The sequence below is a fragment of the Notamacropus eugenii genome, chromosome 1 (assembly GCF_028372415.1).
Source record: "Notamacropus eugenii isolate mMacEug1 chromosome 1, mMacEug1.pri_v2, whole genome shotgun sequence".
In the NCBI taxonomy this organism is placed as follows: Eukaryota; Metazoa; Chordata; class Mammalia; order Diprotodontia; family Macropodidae; genus Notamacropus; species Notamacropus eugenii.
Window position 1 is genome coordinate 668,378,172 of NC_092872.1, and position 16,765 is coordinate 668,394,936.

General features: G+C 41.1%; 1 protein-coding gene across 13 annotated transcripts in view; it reads left to right on the plus strand.

Moving 5' to 3' along the window:
* LOC140521092 (E3 ubiquitin-protein ligase TRIM7-like) overlaps window positions 1-16,765 on the plus strand; it is a 93,344-nt gene that overhangs the window by 754 nt on the left and 75,825 nt on the right. For 9 of the 13 annotated variants that reach the window (XM_072635787.1, XM_072635774.1, XM_072635773.1 and 6 more), the window contains exon 2: window positions 13,061-13,231. The exons of 2 other annotated variants lie outside the window; for them this stretch is intronic. The gene's annotated coding sequence lies outside the window, so the exon portion shown is untranslated. Of the gene's footprint in view, window positions 1-7,863; window positions 8,281-13,060; window positions 13,232-16,765 lie in introns of those variants that run through there. 2 more of the 13 variants (XM_072635780.1, XM_072635784.1) reach the window with 1 other exon arrangement.

Genomic DNA, 16,765 nt, shown 5'->3' on the forward strand with positions numbered 1-16,765 from the left:
GGGTGGGAGGAAGCGAGGGTGGGAAGAGAGGGAGCAGGGAAATTCAGATCTTCTGTAAGGCATCTAGACTTTCCTTCAGGTGGCTTCCCTTGGGAACCTCATCTTACTCTCCAGACTGAAATAGAGAGCCAGGGAGATAGATATAGATAAAGCATTTATTAATGCTTTGCTTATTAATATTAAACATTATGTTATATAGAGAAAGCATTTATTAATGCTTTACTTATTATGATATATTATTATGTTATATAGATAAAGCATTTATCAATGTTTACTTATTAATATTACATATTATATATGTGTATAACCTATTATTCATGCTTACGATGTATCAGGTACTGTGTTCAGCTCTGGGGGTACAAATTTAAGCAGACAAGAGGCTCACGTTCTAATGAGTTGAGGACCATGCATAAAAAGGATGTAGGAAGAGGGAGAGAAAAGGGAAGAGAGGGAGTGGCAGCTTGGTCTGCAGAAATGACTCAGAAATGTAAAGGAGTTCTGAATCCAAGTGAGAAGAAACCAAAACTGGTCTTTTAGATCCCAGAGTAGTTCCGGGGGGCACAGGCCAAGGTTTTGGTGAGCAGGAAATGGGGGTGATGACCCCAGCAGAGGCTTCACAGCTTGGCCTGGAACCTTGTGAGAGAAGGTGGAAGTCGACCTACCAGAGCCCAGGCAAGTTCTGGGAGTCATGGCATTGTAAGTGAAGCTGAGAAGGTACTGGAAGAGCTTGTGAATGGTCTGACCATTACCTGGGACTAGTGCTAAGGGGGCTTATGTTTTGACTGTGGCAATCTCCTTCTCCCCATCTTGTTCTTCATAAATTGACTGATTCCATTTTCTGTGAAGAAATAGACTGATGGTCAAGTTGGTATCAGTTTATGTTCTCCATCGTCTTGGTGTAGTTAGGATGGACAAGGAGGGGTTATTCATATGGGCCAGGCAGTGATAGTCAGATATGAAGCCCCGCAGCTTGGTAAAGGTAAAGCAGGCTAGTCCTTTGCCTAAAGGTCTAGACTTGTATCTGGCATGCTCAAAGGGCAGAGTCAGGGATTGAAGCCAAAGGGTTCCCAAGGAAACTTTTGGTAATGGCAGCCAAGAGAAGTCTGTGGCAATAGTTGCTTGAACAGAAGCAGGGACTTTTGCTACCTTTGATGCTGAGATAGATTAGGTCTACATAGTGGGATCAGGCATCTTGACTGTCTGTAACCTTTGGTGGAGGTACTTTCTTTGGACTGATTCGGGGAACTCAGTAGGGAATCCAAATGGATCAGCCTCCTGGTCTCTTCATTATTACTGCCCTTTAAAGACTAGGCAGTGCCCTAGTCTCAAAATTTCTGACATCATCTTCATTCCCACTGGAAAAACTTAGGCTGAAAAATATATGACCCGGCAGGATATAACTTCTCTAAATTCCCACAGAAACCAAGGGGCCCTTCCAGGTGCTCTCTCCAGTGGCCAAAGGACCCTTGCCCAGTGTGAACAGCAGCCCCTACTGGCTAAGAAACAACAGAAGCACACTAAGTCAGCAATTAAGGCCATGCCAGACTAGGAAAGGCGGAGGCAGCTTCTCTGCATCAAGCCTGTTTTCAAGCTGTTTTTCTTGATGAGTATTTTCCTGTTTTGTGAATCCTTGTCCCTAGAAGCTGATGATCCCTTCTCCCAGTATCAGGGCACATCTGGTTATGGGTATATATTGCTTAGCTAGAAAAGTCTGAAGACAGCTTGAAGTGGTTAGCGCGTGGCTCATGCCTGCCAAACCATTCCTGAGAATCTTGCTTGGGTGGATTCACTTTTCTGTTTGTTTTCTGTTTTAGTACAATTTAGGAAGTCAAGTTGTGACAACCTTGGGGAAATGAGCTTGCCTTGAGCTCTGCTGATGGCAGCAAAGACACTGAAGTGTGTGTGTGTGTGTGTGTGTGTGTGTGTGTGTGTGTGTGTGTCTGTGTCTGTGTGTATGTGAATGGGGGGAGGGTAGGAAGAGTCTTAGGGCTCAAGACCATATTTCCTTGGCATGTCCTACTTCTACATACAAGAGCATAAACAAGCCAATAGATCCTCGTCCAGGGAAAGAAAATACCTAGAAATAGTGGAGGATTCCTGAATGGGGGAATCTCCTAGAGACTAGAAGAGGAGGTGGATAAGATTTTACAGCTCTGGCAAGACATGCCAGTCTTCTTAGCAGGCTTGCTGTCAGTCCTTCAGAAACAAAATTACAGGGAACCAGGAAGGAAAATTTATTTATACTACATACACTACTCCTCTGCTCTCTCTGGGGGAGTAATGGGGACCATACCTCCCTCCTCCCCATCTTTTCCCCTATCAGGGCCCCAATATGCCATATCTTCTCTCTGGCTATTTGCCAGCCTAGCCCAGCTCTTATTCTCTTGCCCTACTCTCTGTACTCAGACTTTAAATTAATGATGATTCATCACTTTGGGGCTCAGAGGCACCTGCCATATTCACAAGACTCCAAAGATCTTACAAAATTCAATGGAAATGGGAATTGCCTCCTGCCTGATTCTGTTTTTCTCAGCTCCAGCTTTTCTTGGCCCTTAACTGTCCTTGTGCTGAACATGAACCTGAGAAAGCAAAAGGAGGACAGGGCAAAAACAAGAGAAATTTGGGTAGATTGGTAACTTTTTTGTGAGTAGATTTCTTAATACCACTGAAGCAGCATTCTTTTTTTTCCAGCTGGGATATGGTAAGATTGGGGAAATGATATAGCATTCCAACATTAACATTTCTGTGTTTCAGCAAGGTGTTTGACAAGATCTCCCAAAATATCCTTGTGGACAAGACGGAGAAATGTGAGATGGATGAGGATACCATTAGGTAGATTTATAGCTGGTTGAATAGTTAGATTCCAAATGTGTTGATAAACATTGATGTCAATCTGGAGGAAACTCTTTACTGGAATGCTATTGGGATCATTCTTCAGCCCTGATTATATTCACCATTTTCATCAGTCCTTTAGACTTGATCTGACTTAATTTAAAAGAAGATGCTAATGGAATGATCGGAGGGATAGATGAAATGAATGAATGACAAAGCATGTTAAGCACTTACTATGTGCTAGATGACCCAAAACTTGGAGGGACAGCTAATTTCTTGAATGGCAGAATCTGTATTCAAGTTAATTTAACAGATCTAATTTAGCAAAATGAAATTTCTCGAAGACAATAAATGGAAAATCTGACTTAGGGCTAAAAAATCAATAGCATAATTTTCTGATCTTATGATGCCATGATGTGGGTACATAGCAGTTTGTATGAGGAAAATATACAAAACTTTGAGGTTTTGCTTGGCTACAAATTAAAGTCCACAGTTGGTCATGGCAGCCAAAATAAGTTAGCCTGAACTAATAGATATATAGTGTTCAGAATAGAGATGGTAATAGCCTCATTGTCCTGGTCAGCTTGCACCTGAAATATTTTATTCATGATATGTTTATTCTATGTGCTACATTTAAAAAAGGGATGCTGACAAATTAGAGAGCCTCCAGGATAGGGTGCCTAGAACCACAAAGGATCTGAAAACTGTGTCATTTGAGGAATTGATATTGGAAGAACTCTCTGTACAATGTCCATCAGGATGGGTGGGTATAATCTTAAAATATCATGACAGTGAGGCACATATGTAGGGAATGCATATGATCAGGGCAAATCACAACTGTGGAACTGAGGGTTTTGATGTATTTTCTTGGAGACTGACCTTGTAAATCCACTGGTGGGCATGGTGCATCAGTGTTGTATGGGTGACTGCTAACCTAGGGTGGTTATTAGCTGGGCTGCCATGCTGCTACTCAACTGTATGGCTCTGAGTGCATGGACCTCTCCATCAATGTGGTGCCCCTCTTTGCTGACAGGGTAGCAGATAAGTAACAGGGGAGTCCCTTAGTCTGAGAATTGCAAGAGCTTTTTCATTCTGCCTCCTTGGCTCGCCTCTGAGGAGTTTCCATCTCTCAAGCAGTGGATGTCAGTGTAGAAAGCCAGTGTACAGTAGCCAAGAATGGCCTGTAGCTGGCTCAAGCCAAGAGCCAGTTATTAAATTTTGAGTGAATATTTGTAAATACTACAAGTCAGGCTTGATTTATTGTTTTGTTAATAGTCCCAACTTAAGAAAGTAACGGACAAAATGTTAATAATACTGTTTAAACTTAATAGTGTGTTTCCCCCCTCTGGAGAGATGATTGTTAAATATTTCTCAGCACATCCATGGGTATATCCTCTCTTTTACCAGACCCTGATGGTTTTTTTTTTTAATGACAATATTTCTAGTTCAGAGTTGGTGAGAGACATTATTCTAAGTTATGATGGTTAAATTCTCATTTTTTGCTGACTAAGCTGTAACTAGGCAATATACATTTGTCCAATTATCACAAAAGAGTTTTGGAGGTCAGGGTTCTTTAGTAATTATTCCAAAGTTCTCACGGTCATATTCAGATTAGAAGCCTGAAACAAGACACTGAGATAGACCTTGAATTAAATGTGTGTTATCTCTTCATGGTTAATTTTTTAGTGTCTTTTTAAAAATAATATTTCCCATTTATGTTTGTGTTTGCCCCTTCCAATCAGCAAAATTGCTGAAATCTGAAACTGACACATTCTTCTAATACATTTAAAACTATGTACTAGTTTCTTTTTTTTAGTTTTCTTTCTTTCTTTTTTTTTTAAATTTATTTATTTAACTTTTAACATTCATTTTAACAAAATTTTGGGTTACAAATTTTCTCCCCATTTATCTCCTCCCCCCCTCCAAACACCAAGCATTCTAATTGCCCCTATGACCAATCTTCTCTCTCTTCTATCTTCCCTCTCTGCCCTTGTCTCCGTCTTCTCTTTTGTCCTGTAGGGCCAGATAGCTTTCTATACCCCTTTTCCTGTATTTCTTATTTCCTAGTGGCAAGAACATTACTCGACGTTGATCCTAACACTTTGAGTTCCACCTTCTTTAGCTCCCTCCCTCCCCACCCCTTCCCTTTGGAAGGCAAGCAATTCAATATAGGCCAAATCTATGTAGTTTTGCAAATGACTTCCATAATAGTTGTGTTGTATAAGACTAACTATATTTCCCTCCATCCTATCCTGTCCCCCATTACTTCTATTCTCTTTTTATCCTATCCTTCCCCATGAGTGTTGACCTCAAATTGCTCCCTCCTCCCCATGCCCTCCCTTCCATCATCCCCCCCCACCCTGCTTATCCCCTTAACCCCCACTTTCCTGTATTGTAAGATAGGTTTTCATACCAAAATGACTGTGCATTTTATTCTTTCCTTTAGTGGAATGTGATGAGAGTAAACTTCATGTTTTTCTCTCACCTCCCCTCTTTATCCCTCCACTAATAAGTCTTTTGCTTGCCTCTTTTATGAGAGATAATTTGCTCCATTCCATTTCTCCCTTTCTCCTCCCAATATATTTCTCTCTCACTGCTTGATTTCATTTTTTTAAGATATGATCCCATCCTCTTCAATTCACTTTGTGCACTCTGTCTCTATGTGTGTGTGCGTGTGTGCATGTGTGTGTGTATAATCCCACCCAGTACCCAGATACTGAAAAGTTTCAAGAGTTACAAATATTGTCTTTCCATGTAGGAATGTAAACAGTTCAACTTTAGTAAGTCCCTTATGACTTCTCTTTGCTGTTCACCTTTTCATGCTTCTCTTCATTCTTGTGTTTGAAAGTCAAATTTTCTTTTCAGCTCTGGTCTTTTCATCAAGAATGCTTGAAAATCCTCTATTTCATTGAATGACCAATTTTTCCCCTGAAGTATTATACTCAGTTTTGCTGGGTAGGTGATTCTTGGTTTTAGTCCTAGTTCCTTTGACTTCTGGAATATCCTATTCCATGCCCTTCGATCCCTTAATGTGGAAGCTGCTAGATCTTGTGTTATCCTGATTGTATTTCCACAATACTTGAATTGTTTCTTTCTAGCTGCTTGAAATATTTTCTCCTTGACCTGGGAACTCTGGAATTTGGCCACAATGTTCCTAGGAGTTTCTCTTTTTGGATCTCTTTCAGGCGGTGTTCTGTGGATTCCTTGAATATTTATTTCGCCCTCTGGTTCTAGAATCTCAGGGCAGTTTTCCTTGATAATTTCATGAAAGATGATGTCTAGGCTCTTTTTTTTGATCCTGGCTTTCAGGTAGTCCCATAATTTTTAAATTGTGTCTCCTGGATCTATTTTCCAGGTCAGTTGTTTTTCCAATGAGATATTTCACATTATCTTCCATTTTTTCATTCTTTTGGTTTTGTTTTGTGATTTCTTGGTTTCTCATAAAGTCATTAGCCTCCATCTGTTCCATTCTAATTTTGAAAGAACGATTTTCTTCAGTGAGCTTTTGAATCTCCTTTTCCATTTGGCTAATTCTGCTTTTGAAAGCATTCTTCTCCTCATTGGCTTTTTGAACCTCTTTTGCCAATTGAGTTAGCCTATTTTTCAAGGTGTTATTTTCTTCAGCATTTTTTTGGGTCTCCTTTAGCAGGGTGCTGACCTGCTGTTCATGCTTTGACTTCATGTCTCTCATTTCTCTTCCCAGCTTTTCCTCCACCTCTCTAACTTGATTTTCAAAATTCTTTTTGAGCTCTTCCATGGCCTGAGCCCATTGGGTGGGCCGACACAGAAGCCTTGACTTCTGTGTCTTTGCCTGATGGTAAGCATTGTTCTTCCTCATCAGAAAGGAAGGGAGGAAATGCCTGTTCCCCAAGAAAGTAACCTTCTATAGTCTTATTTCTTTTCCCTTTTCTGGGCATTTTCCCAGCCAGTGACTTGACCTCTGAATATTCTCCTCACACCCACCTCGCCTCCTGATCCTCCCAGCCAAAGCTTGGGGTCTGAGATTCAAATGCTGCTCCCCAGCCTCAGGGCTTCAGCAGGGGCAGGGCTGCTATTCAGTGTGAGATTAAGTTCAGGTGGTCAGGTCCAGGCAGGGCCATCTCTCAGGCTCAGTTCCCTCAGGAGGTTTATGCAGAGACCTTCAACAATGGATCCAGGCTCCTGCCTGCTTGGGGAGCCCAGGTCTGCCGCTGCCTCAGCTTTTGCCTCCCAAGGGGGCCTGAGTTATGGGGGCACCCCACTCCCCTCTCGACCCGCCAAAGAGACCCTCTCACTGACCCCCGTCACCTGTGGGTGGAGTGACCTGAGCGGCCGCTGGAGATCCTGTCCCTGAAGCCTGCTTGGATCTGTTCCTCTTGGTGCCGTGGCTGCGGCAGGGCTGGGCTGGGTTCCGCATCCGCAGCACGACGGACCTTTTGCGAGAGGTTTGCAGGTCCCTCTGGAACAGAAATCTCCTTCGCTCCACTGTTCTGTGGCCTCACTGCTCCAGAATTCGCCGTGAGTTACTTTATACAGATGTTCTATGGGTTGTGGGTTTGGAGCTATGTCTATGTGCGTCTTTCTACTCTGCCATCTTGGCTCCGCCCCCATGTACTAGTTTCTTGACTTGAGAGTAAACTGCTAGGCACCACTGAGAATATCATGGCCAGAGGACAGAATTAGGACTAAGAGTTTCATATGATTTATAGATTTGCAGCATGGAGCTATATTGGAGGTCATCTAGAACCCCTTTCCTTCCCTCTATTTTAAAAATGAAGAAGACTTGAAGCCCAGACCAGTGAAGTTTTGACCGTTTGACTGGTTTGACTTCCTCAAACATTGTCACAAGTAGTAGAGCTGGGATTTGAACCCAGGTTATTTGATGCCAAATTTAATGTTTCTTTTCACTATACTGTTTTGATGATATGGAGCCACTGGAAATGAATTAGTTGGCTGGGATTGCTATTGGAAGGGGCATCCCTTTGTGCTGTCCCTGTGTCAAAGGTAATCTTCATCAACAACTTTGCCCTTTTGTGTACGTTTCTCCCTTTGGAATAGAAGAGTAAAGATTAACAGAATTAGAAGCTCTGTTCACTACTCCACCCCAAGTTGGTTATAGTTACTTGGCAAGAGTACAAGGAAGTTGGATGTGCTTTTGCCAAGGCAACCAAGAGGAATTCTTGGACTTCAAGTTCTGAGTACCTGGACCATCCCTGAAGAAGTAGTGGCAGAAGTACATGTTCCTCACCACGTGGCAGCTGAAGAGTGGGAGTTTTTGTCATTTTGTCACTAGTAACCTATGTTTGAGAAGAGAGAGGGAAAGAATTCTTGGACAGAGACTTTCTCTTAGAGAAAGAAGTGGATCTCAACATGTAGCCTTCTAAAATCAGGGAGGGAGTTCCTGGGTAGCTCCTGAAGCAATACAATCTGAAATCTGGAATATCTTTGGAATTTATCTCTGGAATAAAGGTAGGATTCACTGGAGAGGGAAAATTTATTGATTGTAGATTACTGTGAACTACCTAGATGTTTTCCCCATTTTGTGTGGAGTAGCTAAAGGCTCTCCTGAACCTGATATGTGTCTTCTTACTTTGAGTGACTGTGTGGGAGGTGAGAACCCTTCTCCCCACATATATTGAGAACTTGACATCAGTTATATCCTGACATGGCTAGGGGCATTATGAACCAAAACAAAGTGATTTTGGAGACTTACTCCTGACAGTAAGTACTACCTGTTCTTTTCAGGCTCAGATCTTTGGGAACCTGGGTCATAGATTACACATGATTCCTATATACCTCCCTTGGCATAATGCAACCTCAACTATCTGATATCCAACCTTCTAGAATGCTTAGGCATCCATAACAGCTGAAAGCTCTAGACTCAGAAGTAGACAGAGACAACTTAAGATATTGAAGCAGTGAAGCCAAGATGGCAGAGCAGAGAGATGCACATATATACTAACTTTTCCCCCATAGCCCATAAAATACCTGTAAAGAAAGACTCTCAACAAATTCTAGAGCAACAGAAACCACAGAACAACATAGTGGAGGAGATTTCCAGCTCAGGGTGACCTGAAAGGCCTGTAGGAAACATCTGTTGCACTGGATGAAGAGCGGAGCCTAGCCCAGCCTTGGCCACATGGTGCAGCTCTGGGAGGAGGATGAGAACAGGCTTTGGGGGCAGAATCTCCAGTCCCAGAAGCAGCAGTTCACAGATCCCTCAACCTGAAGGTGACAGAGGTCAGTGACAGGGTTTTTTCAGCCCCATGAGAAGGGAGAAAGGCCTTCCCATATCTCCAATGTCAGGCGGGGACAGCAGCTTCCACTGCAGCCCCTACAGCAGCCTGCATCCATTGTTGGATTGTAAAACCCCTGGGGGCACTGAGCAGCTGATTCTTACCTCAACCCTGTGTAGAGACCCTGCCCCCACCTAATACCCCTGGGGGATTTGAGCAGCTGATCTTTATCTCACACTGAATGGTGGCCCTGCCTCTGGAGTTTATCTGAATGTCAGCCCCCAGTGCTGGCTTGGTGGAACTGGAGGCAAGGTGGTTGTGAAGAGGAAACTCTATTACTCAGATTCTGGGCACAAAAATTTCTGCTTGCTCCCAGACCAGTGTACATGCTTGATTGTACCACCTTGGAGGAACTGAGATCTTACAGACCCTCAGAATATACCCACTCTTGAAAAAGGACTCAAAAGTCAAGCAACTGGTTGGGAAAATGCCCAAAAAAGGGGGAAAAAAATAAGACTATAGAAGGTTGCTTTCTTGGTGAACAGATATCTTCTCCCATCCTTTCAGATGAGGAAGAACTATGCTTACCCTCAGGGAAAGACCTAAAAATCAAGGCTTTTGTATCCCAAACATCCAATGCAAATATTTAATGGTCTCAGGCCATGGAAGGACTCAAAAAGGATTTTGAAAATCAAGTAAGAGAGGTGGAGGAAAAATTGGGAAGAGAAATGAGAGAGATGCAAGAAAATCATGAAAAGTGGGCCAACAACTTGTTGAAGGAGACCCAAAAAAATGCTGAAGAAAATAACACCTTGAAAAATAGGCTAACTCAATTGGCAAAAGAGGTTCAAAAAGCCAATGAGGAGAAGAATGCTTTAAAAAGCAGAATTAGCCAAATGGAAAAGGAGGTTCAAAAGCTCAGTGAAGAAAGTAGTTCTTTCAAAATTAGAATGGAACAGATGGAGGCTAATGGCTTTATGAGAAACCAAAAAATCACAAAACAAAACCAAAAGAATGAAAAAATGGAAAATAATGTGAAATATCTCATTGGAAAAACAACTGACCTGGAAAATAGATCCAGGAGAGACAACTTAAAAATTATGGGCCACGATCAGAAAAAGAGCCAAGACATCATCTTTTATGAAATTATCAAGGAAAACTGCCCTGAGATTCTAGAACCAGGGGTTAAAATAAATATTGAAAGAATCCACTGATCACCTCCTGAAAGAGATCCAAAAAGAGAAACTCCTAGGAACATTTTAACCAAATTCTAGAATTCCCAGGTCAAGGAGAAAATTTTGCAAACATCTAGAAAGAAACAATTTGAGTATTGTGGAAATACAATCAGGATAACACAAGATCTAGCAGCTTCTACATTAAGGGATCGAAGGGCGTGGAATAAGATATTCCAGAAGTCAAAGGAACTAGGACTAAAACCAAGAATCACCTACCCAGCAAAACTGAGTATAATACTTCAGGGGAAAAAATGGTCTTTCAATGAAATAGAGGATTTTCAAGCATTCTTGATGAAAAGACTGGAGCTGAAAAGAAAATTTGACTTTCAAACACAAGAATCAAGAGAAATAGTAAACATGAAAAGGTGAACAGCAAAGAGAAGTCATAAGGGACTTACTAAAGTTGAACTGTTTACATTCCTACATGGAAAGACAATATTTGTAACTCTTGAAACTTTTTTCAGTATCTGGGTAGTTAGTGGGATTACACCCCCCCCCCCCCCCACTCACATAGAGAGAGAGACAGAGAGCACAGGGTGAGTTGAATAGGATGGGATTATATCTAAACAAATGAAATTAAGGAGTGAGAGAGGAATATATTGGGAGGAGAAAGTTAGAAATGGAATGGGGCAAATTATGCCTCATAAAAGAAGCAAATAAAAGACTTTTCAGTGGAAGGAAAAATAGGGGAGGTAAGAGAGAAAACATGAAGCTTACTCTCATCACATTTGACTCAAGGAAGGAATAAAATGCACACTCATTTTGGTATGAAAACCTATCTTACAATACAGGAAAGTGAGGGAGAAGAGGATAAGCAGAGTGGGGGGAATGATGGAAGATAGGGCAATGGGAGGAGGGAGCAATTAGAAGTCAACACTCTTGGGGAGAGACAAGGTCAAAAGAGAGAATAGAAGAAATGAGGGGGCAGGATAGGATGGAGGGAAATATAGTTAGTCTTACACAACATGACTATTACAGAAGTCCTTTGCAAAACTACATAGATATGGCCTATATTGAATTGCTCACCTTCCCAGTGGGGACGGGTGGGGAAGGAGGGAAGAAGAGATGTTGGAACTCAAAGTTTTAGGAACAACTGTTGAATATTGTTCTTGCATACAACTAGGAAATAAGAAATACAGGTAATGGGGTATAGAAATTTATCTCACCCTACAGGACAAAAGAGAAGATGGGGATAAGGGAAGGGAGGGATGTTAGAAGGCAGGGCAGATTGGCAATAGGGATAAGTAGAGTGCTGGACGTTTTGGGGTGGGGACAGGCGAGAAATGAGGAGAAAAATTGGTACTCAAAATTTTGTGGAAATGAATGTTCAAAACAAATAAAAAAATTTAAAAAAGATATTGACACAGCTTTTGAATATCCAACAACTCATGAAGTTAGCTAAATAAAGTCAGACTCTTAGGTTATATCTGGTATGCCACAATTGTTTGTTTAAGCATCTGGAAAGAAAGTGAAATGGGCTGCTTTCTGGGATAGTTCCCTTACTAGATGTCCAGAAGTAAAGATTGGATGACAATTTATTGGAGGATAACGTAGAGGTTCATTCTTGCTTAGTTACAGGTGGGCTCAATTGGCCGATAAGTTCCTTCCCACAGATGAGATTTGGTGATGATTCAGATTGATTGGCAATGTTTTTGAGTGGGAGCCAAAGAACATGGGGAAAGAAATGGGAGATAGAAGAGATAAGAAACAGAAAAAGTTGCAGTTAAGGGCTAGGCAGTGATAGGCTGAATACTATGTACATTGTCCAAGGTGTTCATGGCTTTAGGTGCTTTTTCATAATTGTTTTTCTTTGTCACAAGGGTGGGTTTAGTGAAGGGCAGGGAGAGTTGGAATGCCTGCACTGTAAGGACAAAAAATATCAATTAAAAGAATTAAAAACAAAATAGGAGATTTGGAATAGATGATCCCTGAAGTAACTTTCAGCTCTCAAAACAAACAAACCAACAACAACAACAAAAAAATCCCCCAAATAAGAAAACAAAGAAAGAAAAGCAGAGAGAAGGAAGAGATCCAATTCAACAAATATTTTATTAAGTCGCTGCTGTTGCTGCTGCTACAGCTAAATGGTGCAGTAAATAGAACACTGGACCCTGAGTCAAAAGGGACTGAGTTCAAATGTGACTTCAGATACTACTAGCTGTGTGATCCTGGGTGAGCTCTGTTGGCCTCAATTCCTCATCTGTAAAATGAGCTGGAGAAGGAAATGGTTAACCATTCTAGTATCTTTGCCAAGAAAACCTTATGGATGATATTGGGGTCATGAAAAGTTGGAAATGAATAAACATTATAACAATAATAACCCACTAAATAGTGCTTTCAGGTTTACAAAGCACTTTACCTGTGCTATCTTATTTGATACTCACTGAGTTAGGTGCTATTATTATTCTCATCCTCAGCGGAAGAAACTGAGGCAGAAGGAGGTAAAGTGACTTCTCCATGGTCACATGGCTAGTAAGTATCTGAGGTGAGATTCAAACTTAGCTCTCCCTGATTCCAATCCAATTCTCTAGGCAAGGCACCAGAGAGTTGCCCTTGCGCAGAGCACCTCTCCACTCTCCCTCTTGGGAGAAACATGATGAATGTGAAATAGGCTGTTTCATATTTCCAGCCATCACGAATACACAGGAAGTAGCATAAGGATATAATTGGAAAAGAAGGTGGGTGGATTATGTATTGAGCAAGAGGGACGATGAGTGGTTGCTTGATATCTACGTATTGTAAAAAAGATCTAGAAGATGACTCCCACTTTTTGACTAGAGCCTCTACAGGGTATTTATTGCAAAACATGGACCAGGATCTCACGAGATGAGAAGGCATAATTGGATTTCCGTGTGCCCCAATGGAAGGGGTTCCTGCATCGATGTCATCACAAAGCCATTGCCGTATACATCTAGAACACTGTATTGGAGGGCTGGAGAAGAAGCAAAGGTAATTAGAATACCTCAAGGAGGTAACAATACTATGAAAGAATATATAACATATAAAAATAGCTTTAATACTAAGGAGCACTGGGCGTAATAACAATCCCAGGTAGCATTTATATAGTGTTTTAAGGTTTGCAAAGCATTTTACAAATATGATCTCGTTTTATCCTCACAATAATCCTAGGAGATAGCTTTGTTATTATCCCCTTTTAAAGATGAGGAAACTGAGGTGGATAGAAGCACCTTGCCCAGGATCATACAACTAGTAAATATTTGTGACAGGATTTAAACTCAGGTCTATCCTTAGTCCACATCCAAGAATTTCTCTACTTAGCTATTTCTGTATATAAAGCTCTACTCAGGCCAGAGGAAGGGAAAAAATAATTTCTGATAGGAAGGATCAGAGAAGGCTTTATGGAAGAGGTATTATTTGAACTCGATTTTAAAGAAAGAATAGCATTTTTTAAAAAAAGCTTCTTCTGTTCTTCTTTGGGCTTTTAAAGGCTATTTATTTCTTTTTTAAAAAATAATATTTTATTTTTTCCTATTTACATGTAAAGGTAATTTTTAACATTCATTTAAAAAAATTTTTTGAGCTCCAAATTTTCTCTCTTTCTCACCTTTTGAGACAATAAGCAAGTTGATATAGATTATACAAGTGAAATTGTGTAAAACGTATCTCCATGTTAGTCACGTTGTGAAAGAAGACATAAACCAAAAAGAAGAAAAACCAGGAAAAAATAAAGTGAAAAATAGTATGCTTCAATTTGCATTCAGAATGATTTCAATTTCATGAGAGAGTGGGCATTTCAGACATAGAAAATAGTGTGAGCAAAGTCCCAATGGTGAGAGAGCTCAGGATGTATATGGAAGGTGGCAAGTTATTCACCATATGATGTGAGGGCAATAATGTGAAATATGGCTGTGAAGGTAGAGTGGTACCAGATTGAGGTAGACCTTGAATGCCAGGCTAATGAAAGAATTTGGATTTTGTTCTGTGGCCAGTAGAAAATTCCCTAGAGGTCAATGAGAGGTAAACATACTGGGACTGAGAATAAAAAGAAGAGTCAGAGAGGAAAAAACAAAAGAAAAGTAGAGAGAAGAAGGAAGACTATTTCAGAAATCAGCAATGGGGATGCCAAGCAAGAGCCCCTCTGACAGTAGAAGGCAGTGTGGCAGTGACTGAGAACAGTTACATTATTTGGCACCAATGGACGTTGCCCCATTGATGCTGCCACTCTAGAAAGCACAGGTCATTTCCACCCTGAGTAGATTTAGGCTATAAGTTCCTTGAGGGCACGGATTGTCTTTTGCCTGTTTTTATACCCTTGGCACCTAGAGTGATGCCTGAAACATTGTGGATGCTTAATAAATGCTTGCTTGGTTGATTGTGTGGTATGTAAGAACACTATGACCTAGCTAATAAGTGGCAGAGTTGAGTCACAGAAGTGTATGTTTAGAGCCAGAAGGGACCATGGAGATTATTAGTTCAGCCCTGTCTTTTTACAGTTGAAGAAACTGAGTCTACAAGAAGAGATTTGCTAAAGGCTAATAATTAATTGAGTTGGGCTTCAAACCTAGGACTCTTACGTGCAAGTCCATTGGTTTCTCCCCCTAGCATGCTGCCTCTGTGGAAAGGTTTTGCAGTAATAATAAAAGAACTGGATTATGAGCAAGGCCTATTCACTTCTTTCATGTTTAGTGATTCCTGACACAACATAAATCCCTAGGGGAATAGAGGCTTGTCTGAGGAAGTCTTGGGTTAAGGGACTATGGAGTTTCTGTATGATAAGTTGTCTGCATAAAAGGCGGAGTTTGGTACTAATGGGTTTATATTTCCTAGTTGCTTTTTCCTTCTGTCCAGCTGGGCTCCAGGGAAATTTATCCTTTGGGGCTTGAAGGTTAGGAGTCTTGGAGAAACTGACTGTAGGGTGGTGGTCTGTGTTTGTGTCTGTGTGAGGTCCAGGATCAATAGGCTCCGTCCATTTTTTCCTCAGATTTTAAAAATTTTATCTCCTTACTCCCCACTTCTTCACACTTCTCCTCCTTTCCCCTTCTCCCTTTTAAGCTTCCTTCTCTATCCCTGGCTTCTTTGGCTGTCTTGGGGGTGTCCCAGTCAAGGCTCTTAGTCCTGGGGCCTTGGTGGGCTATCTCCTCCACAATTTACAAACCTATTGTGTTGATTGACTAGCGGTCTCTGCTACTGTAGCCCAGGACTTCCAGTTCCAATAGAGTCCAAATTTTAGCGAGTTCCTGTGCTCTGCTCTGGAGGAGGATGGCAAGACTTGAGGGTGAATTTAAATCAGAGAGATTCTTTTCATCCTGTTTTTCCAAAAGTCAGAGTTGGCCAATGTCAGCCTTTCAAACAACACTTAGCATTCATGCAACTTGCCCTTTGTGGTTCACTGGAAGGATCTTTGTCCAGAACAGCTTGTCATTTCTTTTATGAGTGAGCTTATTTTTAAGGGTTTGTTGGCAGTGGGGTGGGGTGGTGACTAGGGTTAAGGCTTGAGTACATGGATATGTAACAGAGACGAGTACATGCTCAGAGAGGCTCTGACATCATCCTCACCATGTGTAAGGGCTTGAGAGCCTGCTTCCAGGAGAGTTGTGTTCATGTGCATTGGAAATACCCTGGAGAAACCTGAGCATATGTCAACATTCTATGACTGGTTCTAGTAGGCTAACCTTGTTGTTAGGAGGCAGCTGGGGGTTCTAGTAGATAGAGTGTTGGACCTGGAGTCAGGAAGACCTGAGTTCAAATCCAACTTCAGACTCTGGGCAAATCACTTAATGACTGTTTGCCTCAGTTTCCTCACCTGTAAAATGGGGGGTCATGATAACACTTACCTTACAGGGTTGTTGTGAGGATCAAATGAAATAATTTTTATAAAGTGCCTTAACATAGTGCCTGACACATAGTAAGTATTATGAAAATGTTAGCTATTATTATCATTATTTATTATTGTTGATTTGCTGCATGATTGTAGCAGTGGGTACCTTCAAAAAGGTATTATGAGAAGAAAGTGGCAAACCATTCCAATATTTTTGCCAAGAAAACCCCAAATGGGATCACAAAGAGTCTGACTCAACTGAAACCACTGAACCACAACAAATACTTTGAAAAAAGATTGTCAAAAGTATATTTAATATTCAATGTGATTTGTTTTCATAATGAAGAATTAAAGACTGTATGTCAACATTGTGTATTCTTATGTAAAATAAGTGATTTTTAGCAAAGGGGGGACATATTACATATTTTTAAGCTTTTAAAAGATGTGAAATATTAAATGTCATTAACTGTAATTATCACTCTATCCTCAGTACTAGTACTAGTTCTCAGTACTAGTCAAAACTAGTACCAGTTCTCAGTACTAGTACTCAGTTCTGTACTAGTGTACAATACTAGCGTACTCAGTTCTGGGCACTGCCCCCAGTTAATTGTTGATTGACAAGACCTACAGAACTGAGCAGTTCATCTAGGGATAGCCACAAAGGAAAGACTCCCCTTGGGCTGGGTTGGAAATTTGTATCAGAT